This window comes from Capsicum annuum, chromosome 2, assembly GCF_002878395.1.
Source record: "Capsicum annuum cultivar UCD-10X-F1 chromosome 2, UCD10Xv1.1, whole genome shotgun sequence".
NCBI classification, from domain to species: Eukaryota; Viridiplantae; Streptophyta; class Magnoliopsida; order Solanales; family Solanaceae; genus Capsicum; species Capsicum annuum.
In genome coordinates, this window is record NC_061112.1 from 126,618,668 (window position 1) to 126,634,152 (window position 15,485).

Consider the following 15,485-nt stretch of genomic DNA (forward strand, 5'->3'; position numbering starts at 1 on the left):
AACCATTCCAACAGATCACTCATATGTTGCAACAAATGATGTCACAACAGTTGTGTGATCTGTTGAACAGACCATTCATTTGTCTTAAAAGATGAGTGGTATATTTTGTATTGTTGCAACAGATTACTCATCCGCTGCAACAGTTTGGTTATATGCTGCAATAGATATACTACCTGGTGTAATAAATCTGTGATCTGTTGCAACTGTTATTTTATTATTTTGCTTATTTGATTTACTGTTATCCTTTTTAATGATGCATTAATCAACAATAATATATTATTTTATGTTCTTGTTAATTTTAGATAATATGGTTTCCAAAAGAACAGAAACTGAATCAAGTCCAAGTAAAGGAACAAGTGAAGCAACTAGGCTACATCCACCACTCTATGAGCTTGCTTTACAAACGTTATCTCAATCGGGAGCAGAATATGATGAACACGGGGAGGAGGAATGTTTCAAAAGAGATGATGCATATGCTAATAGCCCTTCCACCGAAGAACTGGTCAAAGCCTTCAGCATTGATCGTTATCCTGTGAGAATGCAGTGCGATGATGCCGCAGATTTTACGGGTGATTTTATGGTTAAGTCAGTCATGGGAAAATCTTTCGACGCCTTCAGAAAAATACTTCGAGAATAAAAATTGGATGCTTATTTCAGGGACAGCTGCTTTGGAAAATATCTTGATTTGCCGAAGGACAACAATGCTCGTTTCCAAATGAAAATGATATATGAATTTTTCAAGCGTAGTTCTATGTATGAAAACAAAGATAAGATGGATGAGGTGTGGATAAATTACTGTGGCATGCATGTTTGTTTTGGTTGGAAGGAGTTTGCCATAGTTACTGGACTAAAATACTATCCTCCTTCTCAAGTTATACATATTCTAACCCAAAAAAAAGTACCCCGCACACCCAAAAAAAGCAAAGGCAAGTTGTGTGATCGTGATCACCCGGTGTCCATTGTTGGTCCAAGCTTCAAAAACAAAAATTTGATAGAAGAGTTGAAAGGTAAAGGACTTTCAAAGAAGCACAAGCAGTCATTGTGCTTGGTTTGGTTTGTACATAATATTCTTTGGGCGAGAGATGTTAACAACAACATAAGTCTCGGTTTAATAAAGCTCTCCGAGGATCTTGAGGTGCTTAAAAGCTATCCATGAGGGTATGAAAGCTTCAAAATGACTGTCAAATATTTGTTGACTCCGTTAGCGCCAAAGACAGTCAACTTATATGGCTTCCCATAGGCTTTCATGGTAAATGTTTCTTTCTTCTATTATGATATCATTCATTTTTTTCGCTCAATAATGGTTTTGATTTATTGGCGCTATTTTATGGGCTTGGGCATTTGAAGCCATTCCTTATTTGAGACAACAAGTGAACTACCAGGAAGGAGTTTCCTGTCCAAGAATCTTGAGATGGTTGTCGGCCAAAACTCATAAAAATGCAAAATTTCTTGATCTCTTCAACCCCCCGAAGGATGCAGTAAGTATAATTATAATTAATTTTTTCTTTTAATTAATTTTTTTTAATGATCTAATCATCATTCTAATATATGTAATGATTTATGTTAGAATGTGCATCCGTCGCTAGTTTCGACCAATCGAGAGTTGAAGATGTCATTTTTTCTTACTTTACGGTCTGTTCAAACTTTATCTGACCCTAAGGTCATCGACAGAATAAAAATAGAATTGTTTGGAGCAACAACCATTATAAGAAAAATAAATTTGTAGGGTGGGCTTATTGTTGTTGTTGGTGGTAGTGGTGCTGCTGTTGGTGCTAATGATTCTCCTCTTACAGTATTTAAAGCAAACCATTATGAGTATGTTCATACTGGTTATACAGATTTTGCCTCTCCCAGCAAATCTTCTGCATGCAAATGTCAAGACTGTAAGGCAAAACATAATGTAGTGATTAATGCTATTAATGCATTAACTGCTTTTGTAAAGGAATTGACATCTAAGAGGGGTCTCATTCCATTAAAGAGGATTTTATTTCCATCTGCTCCATTAGAGATTAGGACTAAGAGGAGAAGGAGAGTAATTTCCAGGGCATTATCAGGCATCCAAAAAAGCATAATTGCAACTCCTCTGTCTGCGTGTTTCATTGAGAAACGTACAATGTCCAAAGGAGAGCAGAACGAGCTGAAGAAGATGAATATATTATATGTCTTCCAACTGATAAAACAAAAAGACACATATCTGTTTCAACAGATAACGCATCTGTTGAAAATTATCAAACAGATATATACATCTGTTGCAACAGTTGACGACTAACCTGTTGCACCAGATACTTTATCTGGTGCAACATATGTCTCGTCTGTTTTAGCAAATCAAACAGCTCTTCGTACAGCTTTTATTTGTACCAACAGACGACTTATCTGCTGTAACAAATGATTCATATGTTGCAACGGATGGTTCATCCTTTGGAAATCATCACACAGGGTCTTCCTCATGTAGAAATTTGTCCAAATAGTTAATTCATTGTTGCAACAGAAATATAATATATTTGGGATAATTTAAAATGGGAGGAAGACCTGTTTGATTTACTAGAAGAGATGAGTTATCCTTTTCTGTTTTGTTCTATCTCATGATTAGCATTGACCAATTCTGGCTATCCAGGTGGATGTAGAAGAAGCTACTGCTGAACAGCATTGATAATATGCTACTCTTTTTATGGAAATATGGAGAACAGAAAGCGCATAAACCGTACACAAGCGACAATGAAGATCCATGACGAGCAAAGCCGAATTCCATAGCACTGGATGAAGAACAACTTGTCCATACTGAGTAGATCTTTATAGCTTGAGCCTGTCAAAGCAATCCTTGGCAGTATACTTAAATTGTTGTTGATGTATTTGTTGAGATCTGTACCCATAATAATTTTTTTATATTTTATTTATTCGTTGACTTATTTTAGCTAATTTATGAAGTCTTCGATTTATTTTATTTTGTCTACGAATTTTATTTATTCGTTAGATTTGAACTTATTAATTGAAAAGGAATACTAGATTCAAATATTACAACAGATAATGTATCTATTGCAACAGACGACACATCTATTGGAAAATTCGAACAGATTTAGATATATGTTGCAACAGTTAGGTGATCTATTGGAATTTATCAAACAAGTCTTTCCACTGTTGCAACAGATGGACTTTAGATAAAACCATCAAGGTAATGCAACAGATGACACATTTATTGTAAAAAAAAGAACAGATTTAGACATATGTTGCAAAAGATGGACTTTATCTGTTGTAAAAGATGACACATCTATTGGAATAATCGAACAGATTTATACATATGTTGCAATAGGTAGGTTATTTGTTGGAATTTATCAAACAGGTCTTCCCACTGTTACAACAGATGGACTTTAGATAAAAACATCGAGATAATGCAATAGATGACCAACCTATTGCAACAGATAAACTGTATGTTATAACAGGTAGGATAATTGTTACAACAGATGGAGAATGTATTGCATTATAAAAATTCAACTTTTGTTGGATATAAAAAAATTTCACTACATGTAAAAAGGTTAAAGTGAATTGAAATAAAAAAGGCACAACCCATCGAAGGTGCACCTAAAATAAAATAGACATCAAATAGACATGTTCATTTTAAACACGTAAAATAAAACAGGCATCAAATGTGTTAGTGTCAGTCCTGGCACATTTCGCTGACTTGCCGTCACTTGGCTCCCAACAGTTATTCCCCCCCCCCCCCATTATCTTATATATTCATCTTTCTCCTAAAATTTAACCCTAAATTCCCAAATCTTCTTCTTCATCGTCATCTTCTTTTATCTATCCAAATTCTTTAAATTATTACTTTCATTTTTTCCAACTGACCTTGACAATTTCGAGCGCATCTTCCACTATTTTTTGTGATAAAGATTTTCGATATTGTAAGTGCGGTTATAAAGCTCTGTTAAAGACTTCTTGGACTCAATAAAATCCGGATCGTAGCTTTTTTACTTGTAAGATTTTAAAGGTAATATTTTTTTATTTAATTAATTGATTAATTATTGGCTTGTAATTATTTTGTAATTGTGTTCTCTTTTTTTATAGAAATTGGGAGGATACGATTACTTTGATTGGTATGAAGAACGACACCCTTCACAAGCAAATCGTGTAATCTGGGGTTCGTTGAACAAAGTCAAGGCTTATGAAGAGAAACAAAATCGAGCAAGAAGATACTACATTGTTACCATTATTGCTACTGGTTTGGTGTTGTTGGGCACATGGATATTGAAGCCTAATTGCTGAAATTTTCATGGTAGTGTGTGTATTTACTACTGGTTTGTTGTCGACGAGAATATGGATATTCAAGCGTAACTGTTGGAAAATATCAAAAAGATTTAGGCATATGTTATAAAATTTTAGGTCATCTGTGGAAATTATCAAACAGGTTTTCCCACTGTTGCAACAGATTAGACTTAGATTATTCATAGAAATAACATCGACATAAAGCAACGGATGACCAACCTATTGCAATAGATAAAATATCTGCTAGAACGGATTAAAGATATTTTACAAGAGATTGACAATCTAATCTATTGCATTATAAAAAATTCAACTTTCATCAGAAAAAAATTATTATCACTACATGTACATGTAATAAAGTGAAGGGTGACTTGAAATTAAAAAATTTTATTTCACAGGCTTTTCTATATACACAGGCTTCAAGTGTCCAGTTAGTATCCCATAAGCCCAGACCTCTTGTAGGTTTACCACAGCGTTGTTGCACATAAAAGTCATTGGCTCGGCCATTTTTGTGCCGATCAGCAAACATTCGATTTGTGCAAGAGCGTGCGAGCCGCTCGCTTTAGCGGCATCATCTTTTGGAAGGATCATTCCTCTGTTTCGACCTTTAAAATCTCATGATTTCTTCATTAATACTTTCTTTGGCAAATAATTCAGCAGTTTACTCTCTCTCAACAAAATGGGCAACAACACCATCAATGGCTCCATGAGGAGAAAAAGATTGAAATCATCGACGAGAGGTACGTTGGAGTCATAAACATTGATCTTTCCCTCCTCGAGTAGTATCTCAACAGCCCGATAATACATGTCGTTCACACTAATGACTACAAGAATCCTTTTTGCCTCGGTCCAGCTCTTGCCCTGTGGATTTGGTCTGTACCCTCTAACATATCTTAACGTTTCCTCTTCATTCAAGACCAACGTAGGAACTTGGAAATCAAGTCCCAAGACAAGGGCTGACGCCTCTCCATTGAGTTGATCGTACCTATCCTTGAGCTTCTTGCAGACTTCGAGGTCCATTATCCTATCGACAACATCATAAGCTTCCCAGTACGTTAATTGCCTTTTTCTCATGAGGTACAGAATTATGTCAACATGCTGTGAGATAAGAAGTCAATTTTTAAATAGGTTAGAAATTGTAATGATGCAACGGATGGTCCATCTATTGCATAGGGTTCTCTGAATCAATAATCCAACATAACTTATGCAATAGATAGATAATAAGTTGCAACAGAACCACAACCAGTTGCACCAGTATACCCAGCTGTTGCAACAGATGCGAAATCTGTTGCGTAGCTTCTTCTTCATACGGTAGATTAGAAGGGATAGGTTAGGAAAAGTAAACTTGCCTTGTCCTCGTACGACATACGCATATCAGTCATTGTCTGGAAGTCTTGGGAGAAAAGGGGAGGCCTGGGGTAATCTGGTACGCCTGGCTTGGCATTCTTATCCTGTCGCAGATCCCTCTTCTCTTCGGAGACTGGCCCAGAAACTTCAATAGCTTTTGGAAAGGGAGGAATTGCAAATTTTTTTATTTCCGAGCGGAGAGTACGTCTCTAATTGCTCTTTTCTTTCTCCTAACCAATGTTGTAGGAGTGTGTGGCTCCCTCACCTTTTTGGATGGTATGACATACCTCTTGTATTTTAATTCCTCGATAGCTTTAGAGATAGCCTCTACTTTTTCAAAGAGTTTATCCTAGCTGTCCTTGCACTCAGGTGAAGAGGGGTGAGAGGGACCTGTGTAAGGGCAAAAAGGGGTGTTTTCAAAAATATTTATTCTTTCTTGAGCATAAACAGGCTCATCATCACGAGTGGTAGCAGCATCAACATGCCTACCACCAACACCAACAACTCCACCAGAAGAAGTACCCGGATCTGCCTTAGTAAAAGGTTGGTCATGAAGAGCCTCAACATTAGGCTGACCTTACCTAACTGCTCTTCTTATGGCTATTGCTCCAGCCAATTCTTTCTTTATTAACTCCACCTTTGGGTCTGCAATAGTATTAACATGACCTAAAGTAATATAAGAAGTCATCACCGACTCCTTCTCAGTAGGCATGATCCATGGATGTACAACCTATAAAAAAGAAAAAAAAAGACAGATGCATTTAAATCATATAATATAATATTTTTCACAGTTGGGATACATTTAAAAAAAAAGACCCATTTGTTGCATAGTTTGCAGTATATGATTAAAATTCATTTGAGTCTAGTTCAGAAAAACAGAGCAACACATGGATAATCTGATGCAAAATATCAATCATCTATTACAACAGCTGCATAAGATGGGTAATCTGTTATGCAACATATGATCTATACGTTGCAACAGATGAACGATATGTTATCAGATTAAACATCTGTTGCATAATTTGCAGTAGATGGTTAATCTTTTAGGAGTCGGGTTCAGAGAACCAAAGCCACAGATGGGTAATCTGATGCAAGATATACCCCGTTGCAACAGATGTCACATCTGGTGCATCAGATATAACATCTCATGCACCAGATATAACATCTGTTCAATATCTTTCTTATCTTTGAGTAGAATTATTTTACTTGAAGAAGACGTACTGCATCATCCAGAGGGTTAAAGAGATCAGCCTCCTTAATATTGGTGTTTCTCTTTGCAGCCAACCACCTAAACATCCTTGGATGAGAAACCTCATTCGGGTAATCCATTAACTGCTTTCGGAGGAGAGGAATGGCTTCAAATGCCCAAGCCTAAAAAGTGTAAACAGGAAGCAAGCAAAAAAAAATCATAATAACTATATTCAATATAAATTAATGGATGAGTAAAATTAGTAAGTAAAATTAGTGATTAATTTTACCATGAAAGCCCAAGGAAAGCCGTATAATATGGTCGTCCCCGAGGATAGCTTTGTTAGTAAATATTGGACAGTCAGGTAGAAGCTGTCATATCCCCAGAGATAATTGTTGAGTTTATCAAAATCCTCAGTACGCGCTAACAAATCATCTTCTATGACCTTGTTAACGTCTCTTGCCAATACAACCGAATGGGCAAACCAAACTAAGCACAATTGCTCCCTGTACTGCTCTAGTATGGTTTTATCCTCGAGATCTGTCAACAAATCCGATGCTTTGTAGCCACGTCGAGCAATGTCAAACAACCTATCTATTTTCCCCTTGCATTTTCTTGCCTTGGATCTTTTGCAGGGTGGTGGTCCTTCAGGACGATAGCATCTCAGGCCCTTCACTATGGCAAACTCTTGGAAGCCAAAACAAACAAGCATGCTACAGTAGTTGATCCAGATTTTATCCATCTTCTTTTTACCCCCTCCTCCGGATCTTTATCATCATCCCCCGTGTACTTGAACCTGCGCTTGAGAAGACCATATACTATCGTCATAGGGAAACGGATATGGGCAAAGGGGTCCTCAGGAAGCTCAAGAAAGCATCCAAAGCATCTCTTCTTAAAAACTCCGCCTACGTTTTCGTTTTTCATAATTTTCATAAAATGTTCAAAAATTTTCCCCATCTGACATTTAAGTACAATTTGACCAGTTAGTTGTTTTCCTTCTGGGTCATTTATTGGCATCGTAAATTCAAACCTGTCAATACTAAAAGTTTTGACAGGATCATGCTGGGATGTCGATATTAACTCACGCCCCATCGGTGATCCATTATTATCATGTTGATGATCATCCTCTTTCTCTTTCTGACTCTCTAATTCTTCCTCTTTCTCACTTTTATTTTCTTCACCACCATCTACGTACCCTTGTTCACCTCCTTCAATGTTGTTTTCAGATCTCTCCTCAGCTTTACTTTTCCCTGAGATTGTTCAGGAAGCTCCTCTGAATTCCTCTGTACGGTAGCCTTTGTTTTTGAGTGGTCAGACGTTGATCCACTTTCACTTTCTTTTCTTTTGGGAGACATGTTTTACCTACAGACAAAGAAAAATATAAATAACATTGCAGGTGATGTATGCATAGATTTTAAAAAATACATTACAAACACCACGAATACCGACACACCAACAGCCACCACCACAAACACCACCAACCAATGCTAACTAACAAACAAACACCACGAATACCGACACCACCACAAACACCACCAATCAATGCCACCACTGGTGCCACCATGACGACCACAAACACCATCACCACCACCACCCTGCCACTAACACCATTCAACTATACCACGACAGTCAACGAAACACTGCGATGGAAACTAGGGATTTGTCGAGTTCTTCCTATGATTTTACCATCAAAACTCAAAATTGTAAACCCATTCTCGAAGATAATACAACTAAATTTTTATTTTTCATCATTAACTTAAAAACCCTTATTTTTTTTAGAAAAATAAATAAATATAGAGATCTTCTTAAACTCTGTTGCCTACGAAGACAAAGAAAACGACTGATACAAGCAAGAATAATGTCGAAAATAACACCTATGTGGTCAGAAATGAGAAGAAAAATGATCTATTGTGGAGGGTTGAGCAAATTTGTTGAGTAGTTGTTGTATGTACTGTATTGTTGAGTGAGAATGAGAGAGAAAAAGCTAGACCTCGAGATTTGAAATGATGAAACGTTTTGTATGGGTTGATTTGTATTTTGGAAAAGAATGACAAGTAGTTTTGAAAATGTTAATTCGGTCTGAAATGATCTTAATTATTTTTAAAATCATAAAATATATGCGTGATTTTTAAAATCATATAAAAATAATTGAAGTTGTAGTTGACCGAGTACTCTAAGAGGTGCCCTATGAAAACTCACCCCTGGTCCTAGATTAATCAATTTAGGAGTCTAACATATGAACTCAATTGAAATTGTAAAAAATAAATGTGCAACATGTGTCAGATTTCTCATCTGTTGTAAATTATCAATCAGATTAGGTAACAACAGATTACGAATCTGATGTAAATTAGCAAATAAATTAAGTCATCTATTGTGACAGATTACCCATCTATTGTAAATTATCAAATGGATTATTTTATGTCGCAGCAGATTACCCATATATTGTAAATTATCAAATAGGTGCTGCCATCTGTTGTGGTTGATCCTATAAGAACTCACCCCTAGTCCTAGATTAATCGATAGTTTATCCTATGAGAACTCACCCCTAGTCCCAGATTATTCAATCAAGGTATTAGTACCCTAGTCCTAGATTAATCAATTAAGGTATTAGTCTAACATGTGAGGTAGTAAGAATTGGTTCGTCTTAGAGTGATCGATCGCCGACTCTGGTCGGGAGAAATGCAGTACCGTTTTATCATGCAATTGATAAAAGACTCAATTGAAGTTGTAGTTGACCTTATGAGAACTCACATTCAATTAAGGTATTAGTCTAACATATGAACTCAATTGAATTATGTATAAACAAATGTTCAACATGTTGCAACAGATGTCTTTTCTGTTGGATCAAATAGATTATGTAATCTGTTGTAACATATTACATATTTGTTGTAAACTATCATACAGATTAAGCCATTTGTTGCGACAGATCACGAATCTATTGTAAACTATCAAACAGATTAAGTAATCTGTTGTAACAGATTACCCATCTGTTGTAAATTATCAAATGGATTGAGTCATATGTTGCAATAAATTATCCATCTATTGTAAATTATCAAATAGGCATTGTCATCTATTGTAGTTGACCTTATGAGAACTCACCCCTAGTCCTAGATCAATCAATTAAGGTATTAGTCTAACATATGAGGTAGTAAGAATCAGCTCGGCTCAGAGTGATCGATTGACGACTCTGGTCGAAGGAACGCAGTACTATCTCATCATGAAATTGCCAAAAGACTCAATTAAAGTTGTATTTGACCCTATGAGAACTCACATTCAATTAAGGTTTTAGTCTAACATATGAACTCAATTGAAATTATATATAAACAAATATTCAAAATGTTGCAGCATATGTCTTTTCTGTTGGATCAAATCAAATAGATTAGGTAATATATTGCAACATATTACGCATCTGTTGTAAACTATCAAATAGATTACGTTATTTGTTGTGACAGGTCACGAATCTGTTGTAAACTATCAAACAAATTAAGTCATTTGTTGCACTTAAATGTTTTTTGATCCCTTTTTTTTATAAAGCAATTTAGGTATTTCCTGTCCGAGATAAAATAGTTAAAATACTAAGGCGGTAAAAAATATTACTCGGTACAACTTTAATAACTCAAAAATCTCCTGAGTGAGTAGTCTTATCTGGTCTTTTCAATGTCACTATCTCCTCGTGCCCCTCAAAAGTTATTAATGAATATTTAAAACCCCCCATATCTATAACTCTCTCTCCTTCAGCCATAAAGTAGTCTAGATTAGACTCAAATCATAACTCTTCATTATTCTTTATTCTCAATTATCTTTGTTATTTCCTTTTTTCCTCTCTTTTCTCTCTTCTTTCAGATGAGGATCCTTTGGGATCTCAACCAATCAATATCTTTTCTCGACTGAACTGGATGTTCTGATCCATTTGCTTTTTTGACATTGCAGGTATGATACAAAGTTGCTCTTTTCATCTCGTCTTCTTCTTTGTATGTCATTTGAATTAGTTATTTACATTTGTTGCTATCAATGATTTACCCATTACCATTTTGTGATTTATTGAGAAAATTAAAGGAAAGGTGACTTTTAAGTCTTGAATGAACGAACCGTTGTTTTTATTAAAATATGCAAAAAAAAAGTCATCTGTTGGGAGAACTTAAAAAGCCTTGTTATCAGTATAGTTTTTTTTATGTCATTTGTTTGGTACTTTGGTGGTGCTGTTGTTGGGGGTGGTGGTTATGTTGGAACATGTGATGTTTGTGTTGTGGATGGTGTTGGAACATATGGTGTTGTTTTGTTTGTTTCTTTGTTGTTGATGCTAGTGGTGGTGGTGTTGCAACAGTTTCCTCAACTATTGCAACTGATGAATCAGCTGTTGGAATAGACAGAGCAACTTTTTAAAGAAATTAAACCAGTAGCAAGGCTGGTTTGATTTATTCCAATAGATGGCCCATCTGTTGCAACATGTCATCAATCCTTTACAAATGATGCCTCATCGGTTGAACAGATAGGTAATATGTTGCATCATATTAGTCATCTGTTGATTACTCAATTTTGTGTTACCCTTTTATAATGTTCTTTTTATTCTTCTCTTGTTTGACATCAAATGTATTTCTCTTGTTTGTAGACAAAAGGAAGTGAAATTGGAACCACTTCATATGTGAAAGGTATGTATTACTGTTCAACCTATCATGAAAACACACATCCAGTATAATGATTTTGTGAATGTTTGTTCTTTACGTATTAGGCATTAATTCTTCAAAAAAAATATGGAATTTTATAGTTAAGATTGTTAGGTTCGAACTGGCAAGGCTGAGGGACCAAGACGGTGGTGTCGATATCCCGTTACAATTTAATGACGGTTTATGCTCATGTCATTAAATTGTAACGGGGTATCAACACCACCATCTTGGAACCCTTCATCCTTATCAGTTCACACCTATCAAACTAAACTGTACAATTCAAGATCTTGTTTGAAGGATCAGTGTCTAATCACCGGTAAAAAACTGCATTCACAAAATCATTACACTTTATGTGTCTTCACGGTAGCCTGATCAATAATATACATAACTCGCATGCATGAAAATGGGATCCATTGCACGCATCTTATTCTTCCTACCCCATCAGGACATGTCAGTGTTGTTTATTCATCTGCACGAATGTGATGACTATTAAAATGGAGGTGTGAAGAGTCGTGACTTTTTATCTTAACACATTTAAAACAGCTGATGAATTGAAATCTCCATCTGTTGCAGCTGACGAATCAACTGTTGGAAGAAATCAAAACATCTCCTCCAAACATATGGTCCATCTGTCACAGCAGATAATCTATATGTTGCAACAGATGGTAAATCTATTATGATAGACCTGACTTTTTTTAATTAATTTGCACGCATGTTATTACTTCTTTCTAAATATGTTTGTTTTAATTTAGTTTTCCTATTTATAAAATCAAGAGAATTTTATTATATTCTTTCAAGATTACCCCTATTATTAAATGATTACATAAAGTATATTATTTATATTTATACTTTCTAATCATAATTAATAAGGCCAATTTGGTAAAACAATCACCAAATTTATATTTTTATTAATTAGTGTGCCAAAATCATAGGGCCCAACTAATACGTAACAGAGGGACTATTAAAAATAGGTGAAGACTTTTTATCTCACACATTTAAAACAGCTAATGAATCGAATACTCCATCTGTTGAAACTGAAACTATTGAGAAGATATCAAAACATCTCCTCCAACTTATACATACTGTCCATCTGTTGCAACAGATAATACATAAGTTGCATCAGATGTCTTATTTGTTGCATATACAAACCATCTATTGCAACAGATGGTAAATCTGTTTTGACAGCCGTCTGTTGCACATTCAATCCGTCCATCTGTTACAACAGATGTTAAATCTATTAAAAATGCTGGATGATCTGTTGCAACAGCTCAATAATAACGGCTTTCATCGAGTCTCAAACTGCTATGAAAAGGTAAGAAGTAATTAGTGTAAAAGAAAAAGTCGCAACTTTTCACAGAAAACAAAATGCCACCAGTTTGAATGTAATTAATACAATGGAGCTGAACAGTCCTGCCTTTTGGCCTGACACATCCAGATTATATTATAGGTCCCTCAATCTTCATTCAACTCTATTAATGTTTTGCATTTTTTCCTTTCGTGTGACATCTTCAACCACTTCTCTTCAAAGAGCATATTCCTTTCTCGTTGAGGTAAGTTTTTTTCTGGCGTAAATTTACCAGTTGGTCGTATACGTTGTATTATATTGTGAATATTTTTCTTTACATTTGTTAATTCATGCGTGTTCTAGATATGACTGGTCCATTTTTGGACATTTTTATTCTACGCAACACATTGCGGGAACTTAAAAGACAGGTTAATGACCTGCAGAGCGAGTTGGTCGTTGTGAGAGCGACAATGTTAAGAGAGATGCAGAGGCTGATGAGAGCCCTGCTGCTGCGAGTTGATTGGTCGGTTGTCATTAATGATGATGATGATAATAATAATTAGAATGTGTTTTTTCTTTTAGCGTATGTATTTTAGTTTTTCTATATTGGATCTATACCTAATGTATTTTATTTTTCATTAATGAAAAAATTACTTTTAGTCAGACTTTGACGTTTTAATTCCTATTCAATTTTCATTTTGTTTTCTTCTAATCTAATACATGTTAACATGTAGACGGTTAGAGGCAATGTTGAATCCAGTAGCACTAGAAATTTTGGCTTTTGAGTTCTTTCAACAGTTGGAACCGATTGGTCATCTGTTGGGTTTTAACAGATTATCCATCTGTTTCGACAAATTTTTATCTGTTGGGTTTTAACAGATTATCCATCTGTTTCGACAGATTTTTATCTGTTGGAGGAAAGCATTCCAGTTGTTTGTACAATCGTTGAGAATAATTGTGGTCTGCTGTATTATTTAAGTTTATGTTTTGCCTCATTTTATTGATGTACAAGTTATTTAAAAAATAAGATATTTTATATATAATAAATGATAACATTAGGTTCACAACAATGAGTTAAATGTATAAAAGTCCACAACAAACAAACAAATAACAACACAAGTTTCTGCAATTACAATGATCATGGTGGATTATGATTTGAGCATGTAGTTCTTTTGTGGCCAGCGCACTTACATATGGAGCACGTATTTCTTCTTGATGAAAATGATTCTCCAACTCCACGCCTCCTTTTATATGGCTTTCTTTCCGATTTGATAGTGCTCGGGTAAATATATGGAGGAGGTATTAATCTCCTCATAAGCTCTATTGGAACAACCCAAGATTCTTCGGGAGGCACCGGAGTAATATGCCCACTATATGCCATTTCATATTTTTCCACTGAATAATATTGAGAAAAGTGCTCGTAAACTTTAGGTCCATATTTATGGCCGTATTGAGCTCGAAGGGCTGCCATAGCATGTGGACAAGGTATGTTATCCAAGTCAAAAACTCTACACGTACAAGATCTTGTTTGAAGATCAACCGTGGCAGCATCACCATGAACGGTGATACGGAATTTGTAATATGCTATTTTATGAGAGAATAACCTATTCCCCAAACTGATGTTCGTTGATATTTTCTTTTCGATTTCGAGAAAAAATCGGGTTTTTTTTCTGGGCACTTGAACTGCACACGCCTTTCGTTAAAAAAATCGTTATATTTCTCACTTATTTTTTCAAACATAGCCTTGATGGGAAATTCTCTTTCATCGCCAAATAATGAATTCACCGATTCAACTATATTTGATGTCATGATATTGTACCTATAGAAAAGAATCACTTAGTACGACATCAAACTAAACTTGTAAATCAAACAAGACATTAAATTCATAAGAATGTACCTATTTGCTGGACGGAATGCCTGGCTCCATCTCTCGAAACCGATACGTACAAGAAATTCTGCTACTTTGGGATTCACATCCGCTATTTGATTGAAATGGTCTAAAAACTCCTCTCTACTATATGCTTTAGCTGCTCTATAAAAAAGGGTGACGACCCTTTCATTGTCATAGTTGTTTCGAATGTTCTCTCCAAGATGTCTGATGCAACAACCAAAGTAAGCTGAAGTGAAGAAAAATGAACCCATCTTTGGAATACTTGGATGTCTATCCGATACAAAACACAACTCTTCGGTATCCTCGACGCAGCGTCGTAGTTGTTAAAAAAATCCATAAGAGGCATCACATTCCATGTCCGCTAATAAAAAGCGACAGGAAAGATGTGATTCTCCGCATCCTGCGCCACCTCCGCTAGCAGAACTCCATTATACCTGCTCCTCAAGAAGGTACCGTCGACGGCTATGCCTTTTCTCAAATGTCAAAAACCTTGAATCCAAGCACCATAGGATACAAAAAAGTACTTGAACCTTTCATTTTCATCCAGATGTAATGTCGTCTTACTTTCGGGATTTGTGGACTCAATCATGTAACAGTAAGCATCCAAGACTTCATACTCATGCTCGAGTGTCCCCCGAACCAGGTCCTTGGAAATCCCTATGGTCGTATATACTTTCAATAACTGACCAGGACACCCAAATCCGTAAGGAGTTGATTGACTATAAACCTTGTTGAAGGGCCTTTTCCATCGGGAAAACTACTCCTGAAATATTCACCGGGAACCTTTGCCGTGGCGTGAGGATTTTGGCCCGAGATGTGCTCCGAACCACATGTGTGATGCTTTTCATGTTT